Source organism: Dipodomys spectabilis, unplaced genomic scaffold, assembly GCF_019054845.1.
Source record: "Dipodomys spectabilis isolate Male_0828 unplaced genomic scaffold, ASM1905484v1 ptg000061l, whole genome shotgun sequence".
Classification (NCBI taxonomy): Eukaryota; Metazoa; Chordata; class Mammalia; order Rodentia; family Heteromyidae; genus Dipodomys; species Dipodomys spectabilis.
In genome coordinates, this window is record NW_024870738.1 from 6,302,005 (window position 1) to 6,325,176 (window position 23,172).

The 23,172-nt window shown below is 44.1% G+C and overlaps 1 protein-coding gene across 3 annotated transcripts in view; it reads right to left on the reverse strand.

Moving 5' to 3' along the window:
* Rai2 (retinoic acid induced 2) overlaps positions 1-21,226 on the reverse strand; it is a 62,811-nt gene extending 41,585 nt beyond the window's left edge. Inside the window, exon 1 of one of the 3 annotated variants that reach the window (XM_042680490.1) lies at positions 21,174-21,226. The gene's annotated coding sequence lies outside the window, so the exon portion shown is untranslated. Of the gene's footprint in view, positions 1-20,557; positions 20,644-20,891; positions 20,935-21,173 lie in introns of those variants that run through there. The other 2 variants (XM_042680491.1, XM_042680489.1) reach the window with 2 other exon arrangements.
* Positions 21,227-23,172: the final 1,946 nt, after the last annotated feature.

The following is a 23,172-nucleotide window of genomic DNA, read 5'->3' on the forward strand; positions in this document are numbered from 1 at the left end:
TTTCACAAGATTTGAGATGCTGTCAAAAATAAATGCCAGCTCATCAGATTCAGTGTGAAAGAGATGCCAACACACATATAACTCAAACTAAAAGCTGCAGACAAGAAGCTGCTCTGAGCATATATTGTCACTCCCCCATCCCCAAGAACCTTATATGCTAGCCAGTGAATTCCCGGGCTTAATCATGGCAACTAAGAGCAAGTGTCATTTTTTTTTTTTTCCCTTAAGCTGGCACTTTGCAGAACCAGTACTTTGCAGAACCTGTCTCTGTCAGGGAGAATATTAGAGATTCAGAAAGCTGGAGATGGAATTCTAACCTTTGGTTAGCTTTTTTTTTCATCTGAGAGATTGTGGAGAGTCCATATATGGTTGGTAAAGGGGCAAAGATGAGGACAATATGACACTAATTGTTCATTCATTTATTCACCTATTGAATCGAAAGTTACTGATTCCTAAGTTATAAACATGGTGGGTTCTATGCAAGGACACCAAGGTAGAAGACACATTTGCTGTGGAGCGATGGGAGCACACAATTATAACACAGCAGCTGTCCTGTTGTAGGAGAAGCACAGGAACAGATGATTACAAAGGCCACCCAATTGTTGGCAATTTTTCTGATTTACTCAATTGCATGAAGCAAATCACCAGAAATCCTCCTGTGTTCATTGAGGGAAACAACTGGACATGGAAAGAGAGAGGCAACACTCTAGGATCTCAAGGGCTCTCACACTGTCACTCAAAAGAGAAGAGGCAAAACACTAGTAGCTGCAGATGTTGGATATCTCCTGTATATTTGAAATTATGCATTCTTATCAGTTATCCTGCCAGGCCCATTGTACAGAAATATCACTGAGGCCCAGAGACGGTAAGGCATTTGTCCCATTATGTAGTTAGCAATCAGCAGACTAAACAATTTGGCCTGTTGAGCTCCAAAGCCTGGGGTATCTGTAGCCTAATCTGACTGCTGGGGAAAGACAACAAAGGATGCTGGGAAGACAGAACCTTCAATAGTCAATGCTCACTTGCTGGTACTAATGTGAGTATATACTGTTATTATTCAGTTATTGATTTAACAATATTTACTAAGCAACATCTAGGTGCCAAGTGGTGTTGTAGATGCTGGGGGATTCCAGCTGTAAATAACATTAGGTGACTGGCAGTGGAAGAAGGGAGACATACTCTAAAACAATTGGTCACACATAACAGGCAGAGATAGAAACCTTTTCATTCTTCATGTTGATGAATAGAGAAATATATGTTAACTGAGTTTGGAAAGAAATCGATGTAAGCACAAGAAAACTTTGAATTGTGAGATATACTTTTCAAACTCCAGGATAAAATAAAGGATATATAGGAGGAAATTACTCAGAGAGCATGAACCAAAAATGTTGAGCAGCAATGTTTTGGTGGCAAATGATACTTGTTCTCTTGTCGTCTTTCCATGTTTGAAAAAATTAAATTTTAATTCTTTGATAATATAAAAACAAAATGTACTCCGAGGATAAAGAAAATCAAACTCCAAAGGATCAGAGAAAGAGACGTCCCTGTGTTTCCATCCCTTCCTGTCCTGGCATTTAGGTAGCATCTGGCAAGTCAGCCAGACAGGGTGATGTGTCACTCCTGCAGTAATACTGAATGATATCTTATTTCAACACACTGCCTGATTGTTGCAGAATTCACTCATAGGGGGAGCTGCGGGAGGAACTATATACTCATCACTGAGATATGGAGGATTTAATCCTGAGCTTGATTTTTCATTAGGGCATTACACCATTTTTCAATTAAGACAGGTTCATCTCTCTCTCTCTCTTTTTTTTTTTTGAAAAGTGCTGATGTGTAAAACCTAATTTTCCTTCCTTAGCATAGTCGCCTGTGGATTTTATTTTAATTTACTTCCATGGCCTCCTAAGAATGACAGAGAAACTGAGCTGAAGAGCTGGAAGAGCTGGGCTGCCCCAGTGCTCCTGATGCTGGAAATGAAGCCACAGCTCTGAGAACAATGCTCTGGGAAAAAAAAAATCTGTGAAATCCTGTTGAACACACTGAGGGTTTGGACGAAAGGGCAGGCATTACTCACAGTGGCTTTGACAATGAGAAAGGAGACAGAAAAGCCACGCAGCCTTTCAGCAATGAGCATGCCTGGAGGAATCACTCAGGTCTAATCTAGAAGCCAAGAAAGAATTGTCTAATGTCTCGACAGAATACATTCCTTGCATTAGCTTCTTATTAAAAATTATTTTCCACGTTCTTGACTAAAAGGAGGTTCCCACCCCATGCCCTCATGTATTAAAGTGACAAATGAAAATATCCTCAAACTAACAGCGTCTGTGAGAGGCCTAGGGTTCTTAGCATAAGATTCTGCTTCCTGCTAGAAATATTGTTTCAGAAAAAAAAAAAGAAGCAATGATAGAAGGGCCACAGGAAACATCTGTGTATACAAACAGACCAGATCACCAGGAATAAAAATGCATTATGTACCACAAAAGTCTAAATATTTTTATTAACATACTTTGTTAACCAAGAAATGAGAAATAAGGTTTCCTGAGAGTCCCTCCCCCCCCCCCCCCACCTCCATCAAATGCTTGCTTCAATATTTCATTTTATTCTTAGGGGAGACATAACTATGCAATCTTATCTTAGATTTTAGCAATGAGTTTTCTATTAAAAGTTATTTCTTTTCCATCTCAGGCTGAGCAAAGCTCTGGGCCAAGGGGGGTTAGGGAATTTGTTTCATAAAACTGACAGCTTGGCGAGCATTCAATCACTCGGCACTCCGTAGCCCAGGAGAACAAATAAGTCCTTTTCTGATGCCGCTCCAGACACATTACGATGTATGTTCCATCGCTTTCTTCCCGCCTTAGTACTGTTTGCCTCTTCCAGCAAAAAGGAAAGGGGATAGAAATCACATCAAGAAATGTGCTGAGACCCACAAGGAAGTGACGTGAATCAATCACACTCTCGTTTGGAAGTTAGAGACAAATGTCCCCCTCAGATATACTATTTTAGTGGCTGGGCCTAGCCTTCTTTTCCAAACAAACCAATATAATCAGGAAACTCTCAGCCATTTTGTTGGTCTGTCCTCAGTGCTTCTGGCCATGTGTCTTTCCAAGGTCTGACAGAGGTTTTGATAAGACATAAGCCAAGCTTGGTGGCTCTGTTGGCAGAGGCAAAGACACGAGCAGGTGACTGGCTTGCAGCCTAGGCATTATCCCCGCCAGCGGAGACGGGTCACCCCAACCCTTGTATAAGCAAGAGCCCGGCTTGGAAACTCCCAGCTTAATAGCCTTAATTTAGAGCAGCCAGAGAAAGGAAACCATTACAGAATTTCTCTCCTTTCCATCTCTTGTAAGAAACTACAAGGACTTTTTCTTTCTGAGTACTCATGCACAAAGGAACAACTTAAAAATTCTTGTGTGACACACAGCTAATCTAGGCTGTTGGGAAAGAGTGGCTACTTTGGGGGAGAACAATGATGAGGGCACAAGAGGTTTGTACAGTCTGGGTCTCTCCATCCAGGGGCTGGTGACATAGGTGTGTCATAAATGGAAATTTTTCAAGCTGTATACTTAATAATATCTGCACTCTTTTGCATGCATGTAGGTATATATGCATGCTTGTATGTTAGGATTTTAAATGAGATTAGGCACATTCAGGTATGGTATGGCTATAGACACTATGGTAGGATTTTAGATAAAAAATCATGGTGGGTTGGGAGGGTAAGAAAAGGCACAGAAATGGAGGGACAAAGGGTGAACAAATGCAGTAGTGGTACTCACTGGATACTATGTGGAAAATCAACTATACAACTAGTGAGTGGGAACAGGAGGGAAAAACTGGAGAGACCGAGGGAAGGGGGTGACATTGTCCAAAAAGAAATGGACTCTTTACTTGACAAATGTACTGTCACTCCTGTATACATTATCTTTATCATAACAATAAAAAATAAAAATTATCATACCAATAAAAATTAATTAAAAATTAAAAAATTCATGGTGTATAATTTTTAGGACTTCTCCAAGCTCCATAGCTGACTTTACAAACCGAGCATTACCTGGAGAAGAGGACAATTGTGTCGCTCCAGTGCTTAAAATTCTGACATTTTTGTGCTAGTACTGATTGAGGTTTGAACTCAGGGCTAAAGTGCTGTCCTTTAGCTTTTTTGCTCAAGCCTAGTACCCTCCACTTCTGGGTATTTGCTAGTTAATTAAAGATAGAAGACATTCCTATTTCCAATCTCCTACTTGAGACAAACCTCTACTTCTGGCTATTTGGTGGTTAACTGGAAATGGGACTTTTCTGTTCAGGCTGGATTTGAAACTTGATCTTCAGTATTTGCTTCCTGAGTAGCCAGATTACAGGTGTGAGCCACCAGCACCTGGCAAAATTCTGACCTTTTCAAAGTATAAGTGAAATGGAAATTCTTTCTAAAAGGCTGATACTATTATTAAATAAGACTATAAGTAATAATACTATTATTCAGTCATCATACCCTTTATGCATGGGGAAGAATATACTGTGGGCAATTCTGGTCTCACTAATGAATAAAATGCCAACACTAATTTTCACACACATTCATTGTAGGACAGAGAAGTGCCCAAAAGGGTAGTCTTTCCAAATATCCAAGTCTTCCAAGTTTCATTGGGGCCTTTCCTCATTCCTTTACTATCTGGACCATGTGGCCAAAAGAACCCCATTCTTGCTTTTTCCTCAACACCTTCTATTTTCTCCTTTCTCTAGACTGAAGTGTTTCTAGGACGGAATGACTGCCTATACTCCTCCTGCTGAGGAGGGTTCAGATGCCACAGCAAGACAAACTGTTGTCCCTAGATGTTACTTCTCTCTACTAAATGTTTTCTTTTTTTCTTTCTAGCTGATGCATAGAAAAATGTGTTCATACTGGCTGGGCTCCAGTGAATCATGCCTAGCTACTGAGAAGGTTGAGATATGAGGATCACAGTTCAAAACCTGCATGGGAGGAAAGTCCATGAGTCTCTTATCTGCAAGTAAACACCAAAAAGCTGGAAGTAGAGCTGTTGTGGCTCAAGTGGTAGAGCCTTGAGCACATTAAAGCTCAGGGACAGTGCCCAGGCCCTGAGTTCAAGCCCCAGGATAAGCACCAAAAAAGTGTTTATTAATGAAGTATCATATGCTTCAATATATTTTGTAAATATATACATATCCTCAAGCAATTATTACTTCTTTGTAGTGAATACATACAAGTTCCTCTCTTCTATTTTTTAAATGGGGGGCCTGTACCTTTTATGTGCCACTACTAGAGCTTGAATTCAGGGTCTGGGTGCTGTCCACGATTTTCCTGCCCAAGTTAGCTTTGAACCACAATCCTCAGATCTCAGCTTTCTGAATAGCTAGGATTACCGACATGACCAACCAGCACTCAGCTGGAGGCAAGGGACTTCATTTTTTAATGTAGTCAAAGGCTCACACTAAGCCTCAAAGGGAAAAATCACTTGTATTAGCTTCCTTTTTCAAGCCCTCTTTTGTCCCTATCATTCATAAGGCTTGCTTTGCAAGAGAAATACTTGTGACAAGGGTGGAAGCTTTTGAGGACTTAAAAATCATAATTTGGTTTCAAGTTATGAATAATGAACTACACTTTGGCAATCAAGATCTGAATGGTCTAAGGCTACCAATGATTCTGCATTTTGCTGCTCAAATAAATAAATAAATAGTATTTTCCTAATCAGGATCATAAAGGATGTAGAAACATGTTCAGAAACTGTTTTTCTTACTCAGGGCCCACTTTAAACTATTTCCTTGTCCATTAAGGATTTTTTTTTGAAGTCCCCCATTCTGGCAGACCCAAAAGATTTGGTCCTTCCCCTGAAATTCATCTGCAATATCCAGATAGGAAGGACTTCAGATAGGTGGGATAATAAAGAGGACAAAACACAGTTTAGCTTCCGGGTAGGCAGAATGGAGTTTCTCAGGCTTCTATTTTAAGAGAAGTATTTCATTTGGAACCAGAGAAGCTATTTGAAGGGCTTAGATATGTTCTTGCATTCTCGTACCAAGCTCCCTTTCTGCTTTGTGGTGGCATCCTCATGCCAAGTCCTCAGGCTGAACTGTCTCCACTGCTTTGGCCCTGCCCAGTTCAGCTGTCCATGTGCTAATGCCTGTCCTAACAAGGGCGTAGCCAGCTCATCCTGGTTTTGTACAGGACTGTATGGCTTTTGAAACTGAAAGTCTCATATCCTAGGAACCCCCTCAATCCAAGGCAAAACAGGACAGATGGCTAGTTACCCTAGTGGTAGGCCTCTTGCCAAATCCCTCCTCCCAGCTGGGCCTGGCCAAGGACTAGACCAGCAGGATCACCCTACGTCTCCCACTGCTAAAAGACTCTGACCTACTGCAAGTGTACATATTGTAAAGCGTATTTAAAACTGCTAACACAAGGTGCTCTTGGATATGACTTTATCAGTCCACTTTGGGATTCTTTTTTAAAATGGCTCTTTCTGACCCATTCATTTTTTTTTCTCTACATCACATTTTTTTCAGAATTGGGTGCTTAGTAGGTAACATGATCCACCCTAAGATTTCTCTAGCCACTCCTCTAGACCTAGGTCACCACCATCCCTGCTTGCAAAAGGAGAGTGTGGCATAGGTGCCATACTGGCCCACCAAAGGATCTACAAGACAAAACCCGGGGGAGGGGGGGTGATGACAACTTACTGTTGTTATCAGCCATTCCAAAGTCCCACAAAGTCAAAGCCCTAAATTCTTTTGGGATCCAGACACCAGCCTTGCCACCCCTGCTCCCCGCCTTGGTTTATTTTTCCTCATCCCCTCTCTAGAAGGGAGGCCTCAGCCTAGTTCATTTTGATTTAAAAAACAAACAAAACAAACATATACGTTAAAAATGCTACTACTTGAAAGTGCTCAGGTTGAAGTCCAAGGTCTTGATCAAAATGCCACTTTGGTTTTCCTGTCCACAAATGAAAATAGCTGTCTCTAAAAAGTGGTTTCAGTGGTTGTGTATATACTAAATCCTAGTCGGGTGCTTCAACTCTCTCTTGGATTTGGAAGGTGTGAAGTGCTTGATTTGTAACCACAGAAGCAGTGAAGAGGGATGAGGAATGCCCATGCATCAGGCCTGGTCCTCTGCAGACAGAAATAGGCAAATGACAGATTGGAAAGTACAGAAGCATCCCATAGGGATGAGGAATAAAGGGTTCCGTGCTCCAACTCCCCATAAGGGGGCTGAGAGCTGGCAATGTTGACAAGAGGAAAGTGGGCTGGACCCCTGGTGAGTAATTGCAACAAAGACAGTGGAGAGCCAGACTCTGCTTTTCAGAGGTGTTTTCAGATTTGCTGAGCTTTTGTAGGTAGGTAGCACAGAGACACAAGGCAGGAAGACCTCAAAGACATGCATCTCACATTTTGCCATCAGTTAATGTTGCCATACTGCTATGCTAATGAGGGACTTCAAGACTTCAGGCCTTTGAAGACTGGCTGTAGGAAGCAGACAAACTGGGGGAAATCCAAGATATTATCTTCAGCTAAGTACTATGGGTTTACCGCCAGGAGCCGGGGAGGGCTGCATTGTCAGAGATTGTGATTAAAATGAGCTTTAGGAAGTGCTGCCTGGCTCAAGAGAATGAATGTTGGTTTGAGACCAAGCCACAAAAAAGACATGATTTCTGCTCTCCAAACACAAAAACCAAATACACACACACACACACACACACACACACACACGCGCGCGCGCGTGCGTGCGCTCGCGCGAAAGAAAAAAAATAGGGGAGACAGAGGAAAGGGGGGTGGGAGCAAAGCTTCTCCGGGAAAAAAACAGATTTGTACACACTTAGAACAAAGCTATTTTATTTTACTATTTTATTTTACAACTAATCAGGAGGAGAAAAAAAAAACTAGTTTAGCAGACACTTTGATGAAGCATCTTAGCTCCTTCTTTGTACCTGCACTTTTTAAAACACAAGAATAAACTTCAATATGGTTAAAACTGAGGTCAAGAGTCAAGGTGGCCTACATCACAGCCCATTTCCAGAGACTTTTCTGTGCCTTGTCAGCCTCTAGGCCTGCACCAGGGAATCTGGCTTTTGCCCTTTGAAAGCACAGACATACTAATTAGAATGAAGAAACAAGCAGGGGGGTGGGTAGAGGAGTAGAATGAAGGAGAACTCTGCTCATTATCTGTCTTACTGGCTTCACTTGTTTTCTTTCCTAGTTAACTTTTCTGTCCCCATTTAATCATGGCGACCACAGAAGGGTCACAAATGGTTCTCTCTGCCAAGGCTTACCTTAAATCACCAGGGCATGCAGGCAATTCGTACAGATCATGCTTTTTCTTTTGCCCTGTGCCTGGCTCTCTATGCTCTCCCAAGGAGCCACACACTAAAATTAATTATTTCGAAGAGTAAAAGAGGGGTAAATTTGATCCAAGTATATTTATATGCATGTAGAGAAACATCACACTGCAAGTTCTCATTCTGTGCAATAATATATGCTAATAAAATATTTTTTTAAAAAACTAATGCTTTGGTGCTGGGAATGTGGTAGAGTGCTTGCCTAGCATGCATGAAGCCCTGGGTTCGATTCCTCAGTACCACATAAATAAAAAAGCCAGAATTGGCACTGTGGCTCAAGTGGTAGAGTGCTAACCTTGAGGAAAAGAAGCTGTGGGACAGTGTCTATGTCCTGAGTTAAAGCCCCAGGCCTGACCCCCCAGAAAAAAAAAAACTAATGCTTTGTAGAATAATTGCAAGAGGACTCATTAGATTCAACTGTCATTCAAATAAAGGTCAGACTTAAAGAGGGTCAGCTCTAGGGATATACTAGCTTCTCCCAGCTACTTAGAGCCAGCAACCACTGCCCTTCATGATGTGGAAGCCATTCGCATGCATGCTACAACTTGAGAACCACTATGCTGCAGGCCTTGGAGGAAAAAGCAAGTATTAGATGGAGAAAGAAGAAGTGAGACATGGAGTAGACAAAGCAGAGAGAAAATAGGAAGAATGGGCCTAGAAAACAAGCACATTCTAGAGTTGCTCCATCTAACAGTCGCTACTAGCCACATAGGGTAAACTGACTTTAAATTTAGCAAATGAAAACTTTAGGCTCCTATCATACTAGCCACATTTCTAGTATTCAAGAGCTACTCAACAGTAGTGACTATTCTTTTGGACAGTGAAGGACATTTCCATCCATAAAATTCTATTGAATCAGCCTATATAAAAATCCCAGTTCTACTACCCATAAGCTGCATATCCTTGTATATGTTACTAACCTGCTCTCAGTCCTGAATTGTCCTCTATGAAATAGAGCTTAAAATATCCATCTCCTAGAAATGAAATAATACATTTAAATCACTGTGGTACAACTGCCCAACCAGTAGCAGGAGCTTGATAAATGATAGGTAATGTTGCTTTTGTGATTTTATGAATAGTCATTGGAGACATTTCAGAAGGAATTGGACAGACAGTCTGCACTGTCTACATCTACTATATTTCAAATGCAAATTCCAGGGCTTGTGCAAATGGCTTTGTTTTCAATGAGACAAGCTAGTATTGGCATTCAAAATCAAGGCTGGCACCAGCTAGGTAGGGGTCCCAACTCAAAGCAGTAAGAGATTTGTAGCTAGACGTCAGAGAACCTTGTTTTTTTGAGGGGCTTTCTTTCTTCTTTGATATTGTTTTAATCACTAATGGTATAGTCTATTGGACAGTGTATTACATTAGCCTTCATGCTTCAGGGGTTTTTTTTTTGCATCTAGGAAGATACCCAGAGATCTTGTAAGCTTCTTGTTAACCAACATCCGTCCTCCACACACACATAAAAAAATACTAAGTCCAAAACATTTGTACAACCAAAAGATGACCTCTCATGATATTCTATGGATGGGTAGTTTGTGCTCATTGAGGGAAGAGAATGGGCTAGGACAAGAGAATTTCATATATGGGGTTTGATTTCAAGTCATCAAGAAATAGGGAGTCATTGACTATTTTGAGCTAGAAGGAGACTAGGGACTAACTTTAATAGGAGAAAGCTAACACAGGCCCATGGAATAGCAGCTAAGGGAGAATCAGGCAGAACAGCAGGGAGGCTGGGCCACACAAGCCAGGTGCTTCTGAAGCTGTGCCCATGGTAGAGGTGGGCAAGGCGGGGGTGAGGATAAAGAGGATTTAAGCTCATGAGAACTAGAACTAGCAGCAACACTGACACTGGAACCAGGGGAAAAGGGGTGAGGTTACATGCTTAGATTTTACTGCCAAATGGGCCAGTTTTACTCTCAACCTCCTCTTCAAAAAATGACTCTATACTTCACACAGTCCTTGGAAAAAGTTAGTTCTCTATGGCTCTGGGTTCCAAAGAGTTGGCTAAGGCATGCAAAGCAGTAGCCCCAGGACCCTTGATGTAGCTGTTTTCTGCTCTATGGATCTTAACAAAGACTTACTCCCAGACCTAGTGTCATGGGTAAGTACTAGTTTCTTAAAATGATGGATCCAAACATAAGGCAACTTTGACCTTTTGTCAAATACACATATTTAAGTAGAAAGGTCACCCGTTATATCTTGATCAGTTATAAAAAGAAACTTCAATACCAAGAAATGTGGAAAAGACCACTTTAGCACAAAAGGAAGTTCTATAAAATGGAAAAAAAAGGCCTAACAAAAATAATATATAAGCTTACTGCATTTTCACTTTTCTTCCATTTCACTATGAATGGGTAAACAACTTGTTCCATGCCAGCAAGAGTTTGCAAGCAGGCTTTGGAACCACAGGTTTCTGCAACATTCCCAGATGATTCTCTTGGTGAGTAAGACTTTAAGCTTGGCTCTAATGACCTTAAGACTGACCACCAAGCTCCTAAAAGCACATGCAGAGCTCAGAGTTTCTGGTATGGGTGTGTTCAACCTGCAAAGTCGGAAGCAGCCCTTTCTAACCATCTTACACTGCAATTGATAAGCCATAAAAGATCTTAGAGCAAATGGTTTCACATCGATATTTTCACATTCAGTAATTTCACATTCAGTCTAAAGGGTTAGTGATTTTTTTTCATAAAAGGAAATTGCAGCCAGAGCTAATTGCTCAATCTAAAATGTATCTGGACATTGTTTAGATGTTGGAAAGGAAACAGTAACATTGCAGAGTTTTAGCAAAGAGGAGAGCATTATTTTAGGGGGGAAATAAATGTAAATTAATAGGGAATGTAGTCACGAATGGTCTTCAAAACTTTGTTGTACACAGTCAAAAGAGCACTCCTATTTTAAGCTTTCCTTGACATTTTTTCCCTCGTTTATAAAATGTAAGAGGAAATCCATTGGCACAGGCTCAATCCATTCCCATCCATTGATTTGTTAGCCAATCAATGGCCGCTGTAATCTGAAAAAAATAGCACTGGCTTCTATGACCCTTTGCAAGCAAGGCCATGTTCAACTAAGCTTAATAAAGAGAAAAACAGCAAGGACCATCTGGAAAACACTCTTCCGGAGTCACAAAAGATAGTGGCAGCCTTTGCCCAACCTGCTATAAATAAGTGTCTCAAAAGAGAGAAGGAAAAAAAAAAAAAAGCACCCGATTTTCAAATCTGTTTCTACTTAATACAGCTGCAATAGAGTTTATTTAGCTTTTCCCTATAGCAGGAAGACTGTTTTCATTTTTATGACAAGGGTCTAAATGTTTTTCACAGCCATTTCCATTGCCATTATTTTGAGGAACAACATACCACTCGGACCTGTCTGTTTGCTTCTGCAGCACACAGCGGCGGCCCCGGTGGCCTCTGTACCACGAGGCTGGCCTCCAAAGCCCAGATTTATGATCCTGTTTCCTCTCCCAGTGTCGCAACCATCACCCAAACCCTAGCCTGCAAGAGGCTGGCAACTCAGAATGACCAAATGTCACGTGCTGCAAATCAATTATTTATCCACTCAGGCTGAGCACACTGTGGATTCCTGCCAGCTCATTTTCTCCCTTCATGATGGCAAGGAATTGTCCGACTCCTCTTTTGTGCTTGTGCTGGTACTAGAGCTTGAACTTAGGGCCTAGGCTCTGTCCCTGAGCTGCTGTGCTCAAAGTTAGCATTCTCATTTGAGCCACAGCTCCACTCCTAGCTTTTTGGGGGTTAATTGGAAAATAAGAGTCTTACGGACTTTCCTGCCTGGGCTGGCTTTGAACCATGATCCTTAGATGATAGCCTCTTGAGCTGCTGGTGAGCCACCAGCATCCGGCTTCAAACCCCTCTTTGATGGAGGCTTGAACTCAGCAAGGAAAGTGCATTGTTGAGTTGGCAAATCCTCAAACACTCTCACCTTGCTAACCTTCTTCACCAGCTGAGTCTGCTGAGGGTCCCTGTGCACGTGACACTGAACTCCTCAAACACTCTTTGGAAAAGGTCAGCTGAGCTTGAGTGGTTGCAAAATGAAGTGGCCTCCATTGATTTCTGCCTTGAGAACCTGTCTATCTCTCCCTCCCTCACCAACATCTTTTGACATCCATCCCTCTGAGAGATGATCAAGAATGACCCAGGAACTCTTTCCCTGTGTCCAAAGGGCTCCACATCACTGCTGTCCCTCTCTTTCCATGCACATGCTCATTATTTCTATCAACGGGCAGCACAGGGTTGCTCTTCACAATAACTTGCATGTGCACTTATCCCTTCTTTCCAGCCTCTCAGCCCTCGCTGCCCCCCACCCCAGGAAGAAGATAGTTCGAGGTTCATCTCAGCAGCACTATACCATCAATTCTTATTGCCTGGAGGCCTCACCAGGGTCTAGCTATCCAAAGGAGCTCTAATGATATCTCTATTCTTGAGCAGTTCCTAAAGCAGAGTTGCTACTGCAAGGAAACAAGTGAGTAAACAGGAAACAAAATTAGGAGGGGTGCAGAATGGCTCCCTAAATGTGAATGGTCTATAATTGTGAAAAAGACACCATCTCCTCACCATTGACTTTCTCTCTCAACAGTACTAGAAAACATAGAGGGAAGTAGCAGTGAACAAGAGGGCTGCTCCAGCTGAACTGAACTGGTTACAGTATTAGAGACAGAGCATTCACAAGGACACTAACAGGCAAAATGAATTGGCTTAGGCTTAAGATGCTACAGGAGCCAGGAGCTGGTGGCTCATGCCAGTAATCCTAGTTAGTCAGGAGGCTGAGATCTGAGTATATGGATTTGAAGTCAGTCCTGGCAGGAAAGTCCATGAGATCCTTATCTCCAATTAAACATCAGAAAACTGGAAGTGGAGCTGTGGCTCAAAGTGGTAGAGTACTAGCCTTGAACAGAAGGGCTTAGGGCCGGCATCCAGGGCCTGACTTCAAGCCCCACGATGGAAAAAAGAAACCCAAAAAAACCAAACAACAACAAAAAAGATGCTACAGGGGGAAAAAAATGACAGTACAGAAGGGGGAAACTTCCTGGTAGCTTCGAAGTCATTCCTGGAATCAGGTGTGTATAAAAGAGAAATTAGGGAGCAATAAGCCTGCTATCTTCATGAAAAACCAGAGAAGCTGCTAATTCTTATAATGTGTCCCACCCACTCCAATTACCTATGACCTAATCAGTTACTTGCCTTAAAAAAATTGCCATGCTTATACAATCTTATAAAACTCTTCCACCAACCTTAGAATTAAATCAGACATCTGAGTTGTTTCAAAGTGTTAATCAACCTCATGAATTGTATATATAAAAGGCAGGAGGAGAGACTATAGTTTTTATTATTTCAAATTGAATTTTCTGAAAACCACAAGTTACTTATTAATTTTTGGTCTATATCAACTACAGTGGTTTTGTTCCAGAGGTGACATTTGGGAAAGCCCAGGAGAAAGGAAGAGATGATGTTACTGATATCTAGTGAGTAGGTTCCGGAAAAGCTGCTGAACTTCCTGCAGTGCACAGGAAAGTCCCCCACAACAACAACAACAAAAATGGTCTTGTCCCAATATCAGTGGGCCAAGGATGGAGAAACTGTGTGACAGTTAAAGCCAAATACGATTTGCCTCTAACATATATGGTCTTAGCAGTTGGCCATAGGGAAAGTCTTCATTTGCTTCTAAATCTAAGGTGAGTTTGTCTAGGTATGGACCAAGAACATAGCTCCTAACTTTTCCATATAAATAATTAGGTTTTCCATCTGAATCTAGAAACATCCAAGAAATACTTTGATGATGACAAGGCATTTAAAATGCATACTTCATCAGTCTAAATGGATGGAAATTAGTATCTCATAAAACGAAAATTATTATCTAGTTCTGTTCCATACAAAACCAAAATCAATATACTGTATCTTACTTAACTTGCAATTAGAGTTGAAACAAAACTAAACCAAGAAAATGCCATTCTTTCTCATTTCTTGCTAGCTAAGTACACACTTCTGAGCATGAGGCATTAAAAAGAAAACAAATAGACAAAACCTTTTTTGAAAGCAGATTTTTATCCTAGAGCATAAAAAGCTTCCTGAATCATTTCGTTTCATTTATGTAGATTCAATCATTCTTTAGTGGGAAAAACATGCCGCCTATTCTCTTGGTTATGCTCGCCTGGCTTTCCAAATGCCCTCAAAACTGGGATGATGAATCACATACTTTGGCCCCACTGTGCCAATTAATAGTAAGCAAAAGAATTCCACACAGCCAAGATAGGACATTCTGCCTGGTGTGTAGTAGTGGTACGAGGGGGGATGGGATCCTTTAACCCATTGCTTTCGGAGGCTCTTAAGAGCAAGGTGCTGTGATGTGCTAAATCCCTTTAGTTCTAGAACATTCTGTGTGGCTCTGCAGTGTCCTCAGTTTAAGGCAGACAATGGTCAGGGAAAAAAAAGATTCTAACCCTATGTTCTTAGAGCCATCTAGGCAAGACTGTCTGATGGCAACATTATTTCCACCCTTCCGAGCCTTTGTTCCTTTCTCTGAATTACAAGATAAAGTGGGCTATCTGTACAAAAGCAAAAACAACCACCACCACCACAACAACAACAATGCCCCCAACACATCCAGCCTTGGCTGCCAGAGAGGTTTGCTTCTGGTGCTGAAGAAAAACAGTTGCTCTGGTACAGCTGGAGCAGCTTTTCCAGAGAACGGGTAATACCCTGGCTGTTAATGAATTATTTTTCGCCAGAATGTCGGATTCTTCCTGTGCTCCAGTAAACAGTCTGCTTCTGCCATGGGAAATAAAACCAGCTCCTTCTGAGGAGCCCAAGGAGGTCAGCCAAGGGTTCCCTGTGGGGGCAGCGCCCTCAGGAGCCAGAGCCACAGCGCTTGACCTATAAATCACCACAGTCCCAAGTTTATTATTCCATCCCTCCCTTCTATTCATGTCATGTCCAGCACCCAGGGAAGGGTCCAGGAATGCAGGGCCATGACTGAGAGGATAGCCCAGAGCTAGGTAGACTTGTTTTCCCATGCCGCTCAACTTTCCTTGCCTAGGTATCATCTGCAGCAGACACTATTGGGGGGTTGGGTACATATTCTATCTCCTTCACTGAAACATTTATTGATGTCCTTGCTCTTGCTCCCACAAAGCTATCCAGAATTGACTATGTGCACCTAAGCATTAGAGTGTGTATTTGGGACATTGTTCTCCAAGCACAGAATCCCGGGAAGGCTATTCTTTGAAGGTGCTACTATGGTGGGTATCAAGGAAATCAATAGCTCAAGCAGGAGACAGCTTTCCAGAGGAAGAGTGAACTGGCTGGGTGTTCTGTGTGAGGAAAAAAGGAAAGGAAAAGGACACCTTTGTCCAAGCCAGCTGGGCATTTTCCTCTGCCAGCTTGCCTTGCTTTCTCTATTAGGTTTCTGGAGCCTATACTCACGGAATATGAACATGGTAGGTCTGATGGGGACTTTCCCTCCCCAATGGCACCTTAGCCATTGCCCTTGCTCTCAGCCATTGAAAAGCAAAAGCATCTGATGCCAGACCATTGTAGCTACTGAGTCAGCTATATGCCTCCTATCTACCATTGAGGTACATCGTGTTCATGCCCCAGTACATCTGCAGGGGCTGTGATTTCACAGTAGTTAGTGTGTTCCACAGCAGTGTTTTCTAATAGAAATAGATACAGAATTCAGAATGTTCTAAAAGGCACCTTCAAAACACATTGGCAATATTAATTATAATGCTACATCTCATTCAATCAATGTCTTCCAAATATCATTTCACCACCTAATCAATACAAATTATTAGTGAGCTATGATGCACTCTCTTTTGTCCTGAGTCTTAAGAATCCAGTTATACTTACAGAATACTCGAATTTGGACTAGCTGCCTTTCAAAGATACCACAGCCACATGTAGCTAATGGCTACTGCATTGGACAGTGCAGATACTCAATGCTTCCACTCCTATAGGAATTCCTATTAGACAATACTGGCATAAAAGACTAAAAATCTATGGGAATAAGAACGACAGATGGGAGCAGGGTGTATTCCACAATTCTCTATAGTTCTTGAGTTGTAAGAGCTCCTGAGGACAGCAGAAACTGGATTGGGATATTCTAGAAGCCTATTAATGCCTTTGAATGGAGATTAAAATGGACTTGTATGAAAAGCCCTGGAATCTATCTGCCATGGTCTTGAACGTTTGCGTCCCCCACCTCTCCAATTCACAAGTTGCAATCTTAATCTCTGCGGTGATGTTCTTGAAGGGTGGGGACTTTGGGAGGTGACTAGATCATGAAAGCAGAGCCCATGAAAGCAGGGAGATTCGTGTCCTCATAAAAGAGACCCCAGGGAACTTACCCCTTCTGCTACAGGAGGGCACAATGAGAAGTTGCCATCTAGAAATCTAGAAATGGGCCTTCCCTGGATAGTGAGTGTGTTAGCACATTGATCTTGGACTTTCCAGCTTCTAGAACTGAGAGGAATAAATTTCTGTCATTCAGTCTACCTAATTTGAACTCTTTTGTTATAGCAGTCTAAGTAGACAAAGATAGACCGTGCCTATACTGTGTAGGGCTGTCCCATAGCGGTGGGACATCCTGCAAGTGCCATCACTGCTGTCAGCATCCACTGCTTGAGCCTTCTCCATGTTAGCTGTGCCAGATTGTTCAGGGCAAGGGATGGGATAAAGACAAAATCACCGTGTACTTCTTTCATTCACAATTGCAGGTTTGCAATCTAATTTGGTGAATCTGATATAGAAATGTGATCAAATTGCACACGCCTATGGTACATATGTGTGCTTGTATGTGTTCCTGGCCCCATGGAGAAGGAAGTTCATGTATGAAATCCAAAAATGCTCATGTGACCACCCAAATCCCCTCCTCAGCAGCTGCCCGCAAAGCACTGAGGAGCAGTAGACTCAAGAGGCTCATCAAAAAATTGTGAGCTGGGAAGAAGAGGCATTGAGTCCGGAAAGAACGAGATTATGGGCACCCAGACAGATGATCAGGTGGGAGGGAAAAGTGGCAATCAGAGGCATTCTCCCAAGACAAGTGCTGCCAACTCTACAGCAAGGATGTCACCCTGATCCCCAAATCAAGCTTCATTCAGAATTCTACACAGTCTTTTGTGTGTGGGGAAAGTGCAATTAGCCATCTTTCCCCCACCTGGAGAGCCTCAGCCTCTCACATCCCTCTCATATTCTCATCAGAGTGGCGGCAGTCAGAAGCCTCTCATAATACGGATTCAAACCCTGGCTCTTCAGTGGCTCCCGAATTTCTAGGGGGCTAAAGGCTACCACTTTGTTGGAAAGGAGGCCATGGGATTGCTTTGAAGATAAATTCCACCAAGTCCCCTGCGCCCTTCTTTTTATTTAGTACTTGTGAGGGATGACAGTTAGGAAAAAAAACACCACACCCACTCTTTTGTACTACCAAGGATTTCGGGGCTGATCACTTAACCTGTCCCAACCTCTCTTTTCTCATCTGTAAGATGCAATTACTGCTGCCTATTTCCTCTGGATGTCATGAGGATTAAATCAGTGTCAGCTAAGGGCTCAAACTGTAGCAGAATACCAAGAACTCTTGGGTGTCTACCAAACCTACAAATCTCTGGATTTCTCCCCATTAGGTCTCCTTATGGCAATGCTTTACATCTCTCTCCCCACCACCATTCCTTCTGGTATGTCTCTATCATTTGGTAATTCACTAGGCTTCCATTTATTTAGCAACAGTAGGATTGTTGGGGGATTCCTAAATGAAAAAAGGTCACCACTATTTTCTATCTGAAATGGTTAGGGACTGTTTGGGATCTATCTAACTTGGCACATAACTAACTGTTCATCGCCAGTGACCGGGCTGCCTCACTGGCAGGTTTCCTCCCCTAGCCCACCCCACACACGGATTAGTACCATATTTCATAAAGGGGGATGGGCTGAGGGCTCTGGCCTTTGGGAGAAATAAATAAGAGACTTGGAGCAGGGGCAGAGGGACATATTGCCTCCTTAAATCACAGCTACTGAAGTCTGGAATCAGACTCATGACTGGAAATTTCTCTGAGCATTATCTGTAAAATAATGCTTCATAGGGGTCACAGGGTCACCTAAGAAGATTTCTCACATGGGAAGTACCTGGCAGACAGAGGGCAACAACAAATGTTAGCTCCTTGGCTAAATTAGCCAGTCAGTCTCTCCTCTCCCCAAATCTAAGGTCAGGAGAGAAACCAGAGAGCCAGACACTTGCTATTTTCCTATTGTGGCTTTGGAGCACATATTGTGTGGCTATCTGTACATACAGAATATCGCCATTTGGGTAAAGGGATTGGGGGGAGGGGAGCTGTCCTCCCCTCCATTTCCAGTTCATTATAGCGAGAGCTCTCTGCTACAAATAGAGTACTCCTAGCCATGCCTCCCAGCCTTTGCCTTTTTCTTGTTCTTTCTTGCTGTTCTGATGGCCCTGTCTCCAGTAGCTGTTTTCTAGCTGCAAGATTTTGCAATTTATTTCCAAGTTGTTGTCCACTGCCTACCAACTAGTGCCTAACTCAGCAACTGGTATGGAAAAACCAGTTCTCATTTTGTTCCGGAGCAGGTTTTCCCGAAGACAAACATCACCACAGGGGGTCTCAGGGTTTTTCGGAATAATAATGGAATCCCCTGGGTGGCTGGACGGTCCTCTGAGCTACTGCCAAAACAGCCAGACACTACACCCCTCCCTCCCCCAAGTTCAAGTCTGATTAGGCTCCCAGTGTCAAGGGTCACCTCAGGCATAAACTCTAAAGGGTATGTGTAAGGGCGAGAGGCAAGTGTCCATGTGCCCAATATTGAACGTATGTGGGGAGGGAAAGAAAAGTGTCTGGGAGTGAGATTGGCTTCTCTAGGCTTCTGGCAGAAAATCTGAGATGCCACCAGACTTAGGGTTCTATACCTTTAAGCTCACCCTAGGCTTCTGCAAGTGGTACAGCTCCTCCGGTTTGCCTCTCCAGGAGAAAAAGAAAAAGGAAAGAAGGGAGCAGAGGACTAGGGGAACCTAGCCTGATACAGGAAAAGGCTAAGAATTATTTTCTCCCTGCTGGCTGCATTTCTCTCGAAGAGAAGCTTCCAAGAATCGGCTAAATCAAGGGATCACAGCAGAGGACGCGAGATAATGCTAAACCAACAAAAACAAAGACCCAAATGAAACCGAGGGAGCCATGAGAATAGGCGGTTATCAAAACTTTGTTTGGCTCTATCTATTTATCATCGCTGCACACCCGGGCTCTGCGGAATAGCATTCTGTTGATGTCACTTGTCCTCAGCAAAATATTTACACATCTTTAAAAACGCCAGATGAGGGGGGGGGTGGAGAGGGAGGCTGGCCCTCTCTCTGTCACAAACTGCCTCTCCAGCACCACTGCCAGGTTGCGGGGGGGGGGGGGGGGGGCGGTGTAGCACCAATGTACATCGATCAGAGCTCCCAGCAGTTAGGGGAATGCACCTAGACGGCACCCTGCCCTGCCCACTTCTACCTGACTCTACAAACAGCAGCCACATAACCGATATGGATGTCAGCAGCCGCTCTTCTTCTCCCCCCCCCCCCCACTCCCCACCCTCTCCCCTCTCATTGATTAAGTTCCCAAACCATTGTTAAAGCCAGATCGTGGCTCCTTAGAAAAGCAGCTAAATTCATTAGGCTTCCCTGTGCCCACAAAAGGAATATTCATAAAAGTTTGGCAGGCAGGCAGGGAGACTGACTGCGTGCCCACGGGGTGGGTGACAATCCGCTCTGCCACAGCCACCTTCGTCCTCCGTGCCCCATCCCTCGCTCCATCCATCCGTCCTGCCCAAAACCTACTTCAGGGACTTCTGATAGAGAAACACAAAGCAGCAGCTGTTTGGCAACATTTCTACCCCTCGCCAGCAACTGTGGTGGGATGCCATTTCCCCACCCAGGCGGAGCTTATTCCGAACAATAGTCGGGCTTTAAATGGCAAACAAGCAAACACAGAACACAACCCCAACACCCTCCCCCCCAAAAAAAGCCAATGTGGAGACAGTCAATAACTCCCTCTGCAGCTAAAGGCGCCACTGAATCGCATGCAAAAAATGCAGCGAGAAGACTGCTTGGTGCTTAACATGGCAGAAAGCCCAAGCTGGTGCGGCCACCCCCGGGGCTGGGCAAGAGGTGTGTGTGTGGGGGGGAACACCAGGGTTCCCAAGGCGCCAATGCACACTCACCCGGCTCCAAGGGGATACAGGGCTTGGCTGGGTGTCACAAAGAAGAGCCCAGTACAATCTGGCAAAACCCAACTTTCCACCCAGCTCGCCAGGGCCGCCAGAGACGTCAACAGAATCCATCTTTCGAAGGGCCTGGAAGGCGCCGGGTTTTCCGGGCCGGGGCAGGATGGCAGAGCCGGAGACAAGCCGGGGTGGAGTTGCCTGGGCACGGAATGTGCCGTGCGCCGTCCTCTGCGCCCAGTGCCAGCGTGCGGGTAAGCGTCCCCCAAACCCACTTCGGGGACCCTCGCCCCCACCAGGCAGCGCCGCCTCCCGGACTTGTCCCTGAACCCACCGGCTAGTGCGCGGCGGCTTCCGCAGCCGGAGCCCAGGGGCCGGGCGCGCCGCATCCGCATCCACCGTAGCCTCGGCCCGCGTCCCCGCCCCCGCCCGGCTCTCCCCGCCGCGCGCACCCTGGCCGGCCTCCGGGCGCCCTCCGGCCCCCGGGCGCAGGCCCCTCCCCGGGCGCCAGGCCCAGCCTGGCGCGCCCCCTGGGTCCGGGTGGCTGGTCCTCTCGGGGAGAAACCGCGGGGGTGACCCCGGCCCCGCAGGGGGGCGTCGCGGGGGTCGCCACTACCTCGCAATTGGGGGGCCGCCGCCGCCTCCAGGAAGCCTCAGGGTGGTCGCGGGCGGAGGGAACTCTCTGGTCTGGCCTCGCCACTGACCGCCTGAAGGTGGTGCACCGCGAAGGGAGCCTCCGTGTGCCGCCGGCTGTCACCCAGCGCCGCTGTCGCCGCCACCGGGTTGTGCGTGAGCGTGTGTGCGCGCCCGTGTCCTGCTGAGTGTGTGTCTGCGTGCAGCGCCCGCCTGGCCTTTACTATATACACCAAGGGGTGGGAGGAGGCGGGGAAGGGGAGGGATTGGGGGAGGTGGCGGAGGAGGGGGAGCAGAGGGGGGACGAAAGGGTACCCGAGGAGGCGGTGGCAGAGGAGGGACAGGTGATCTTGCCCACGGAGAGGGTGTGGCTGTGCGCTGCGTGGGGTAGCAGGGGGAAGGGGAGCTGGGAGCTGAAGGGTATGTAGAGGGGACACGTTTGGGAAAGGCTTGAAGAGCTGGGGCCATTCCAGACCCCCAGATGAACTGAAAAGGGGAGCAGAACCCTGGAGGGACAGAGGCAAGGAGGTGGAAGGGCCCAGCCATCGACCTAAAATGCCGATTGGGATACAGGTCGAAGATTTTTCACAGACAAAATTCACCCACGGATAGAAACTACTTTCTATTCGCAAGGCAATTCATGCATTCAAGTAACGTTTATTAAACACCCACTGTTTGCCAGACAATGTGTAATTCAACCAAGTGAAATTACAAACATGACGGACAAGTGTATGGTTAGTGACCTGCAGATACATAATAGGTAGCTATAGTATCATTGATCATTCAAAAAATGTAAAACCTATATTCTTAACATGATTTTAACAAAGAAAAGGAAGCAGCTGCATTGGTTTAATGAATCCTCCTAGATGTAACGATTTTTTCCCCCTATTAATCAAAACAGAATGAAGATATTGGAGAATGGCAGAGGTGGGATTATTTTCATCAGGACCAAGAACGGTATGAATCTAGCTGTTCTTTGCATGCTTAACACCCCCTCCCATTCCCTTAAATCTCACACTGTGTGTATTAATCACTACTTCTCTCCAGTAGAATATAGAGCGGTCACAAGAGGGTTTATGCCTGGACTGCCTCCTCTGGGCTAGTTTATCACTGTAATGGGATCCCATGGTGTGAAGCAAGCCTAATGTGATGGCACTTCAGGCCAAGTCATGATTTTTGTGGACACTTCTGCCTTTGTGGACTCTTCTTTCCATAAAAAGTATTACAAGTTACATATCACAGTTGCATTTTAATAAAAATAAATATATTAATAAATTCATTTTTCAAACCAAAATATCTTTTGTGTGGCTTTTTTTTTTTATAAGAAAAGATTTCTAGAGCCTCTAAAATTGTGTCTACTTGGTGCCTAGCGCCAAATAAGCCTACTGGTACAAATACTCCATTCTGAATTTCCTCTTTTGACAAAGAAGAGTCAAATGAAGAAGACCCCAATAGACATAGGAGTAGAAAGAAATACAAGTTTGAGAAGTGGTCATGACAAGCGTTAACAGCAAATCCAATTCTTGTTTGGGAAATAAATTGCTCAGATCAAGTGATGATACCTGCGGAAATATTTGCCTATGAATGTGACTTTGATCATTCTAGTAACCAATGACTTTCTCTATAGACCTTGTAACCCTTCAGACTTCTTGGATCATGTATGGGAGTTCTCAGTTGCCAGGACATAGCTTGAATACAACTAAAGGCATAGCTAGGTTATTATAACTGGGCAAGTTTATGGCAGAGATCCATAAAGGTTTTGTGTGTGTTGAGGGGGTATATATGGGAATGAAGTAGTGATTGATATTCTGGAGAGCAATTATTAGCCTTTCTTTTACTGGCTTCATCATAATCCTGGGTTTCATCATAATCCTAAATTAATGTTTGATCCTTGTTGGCAGCTGTGATTCAGGTTTGTTCTTCTTTAAAGTACATATGTTTTTCGAAAAGCTTACATTAATTGAGAGTAATAGATAATAAAT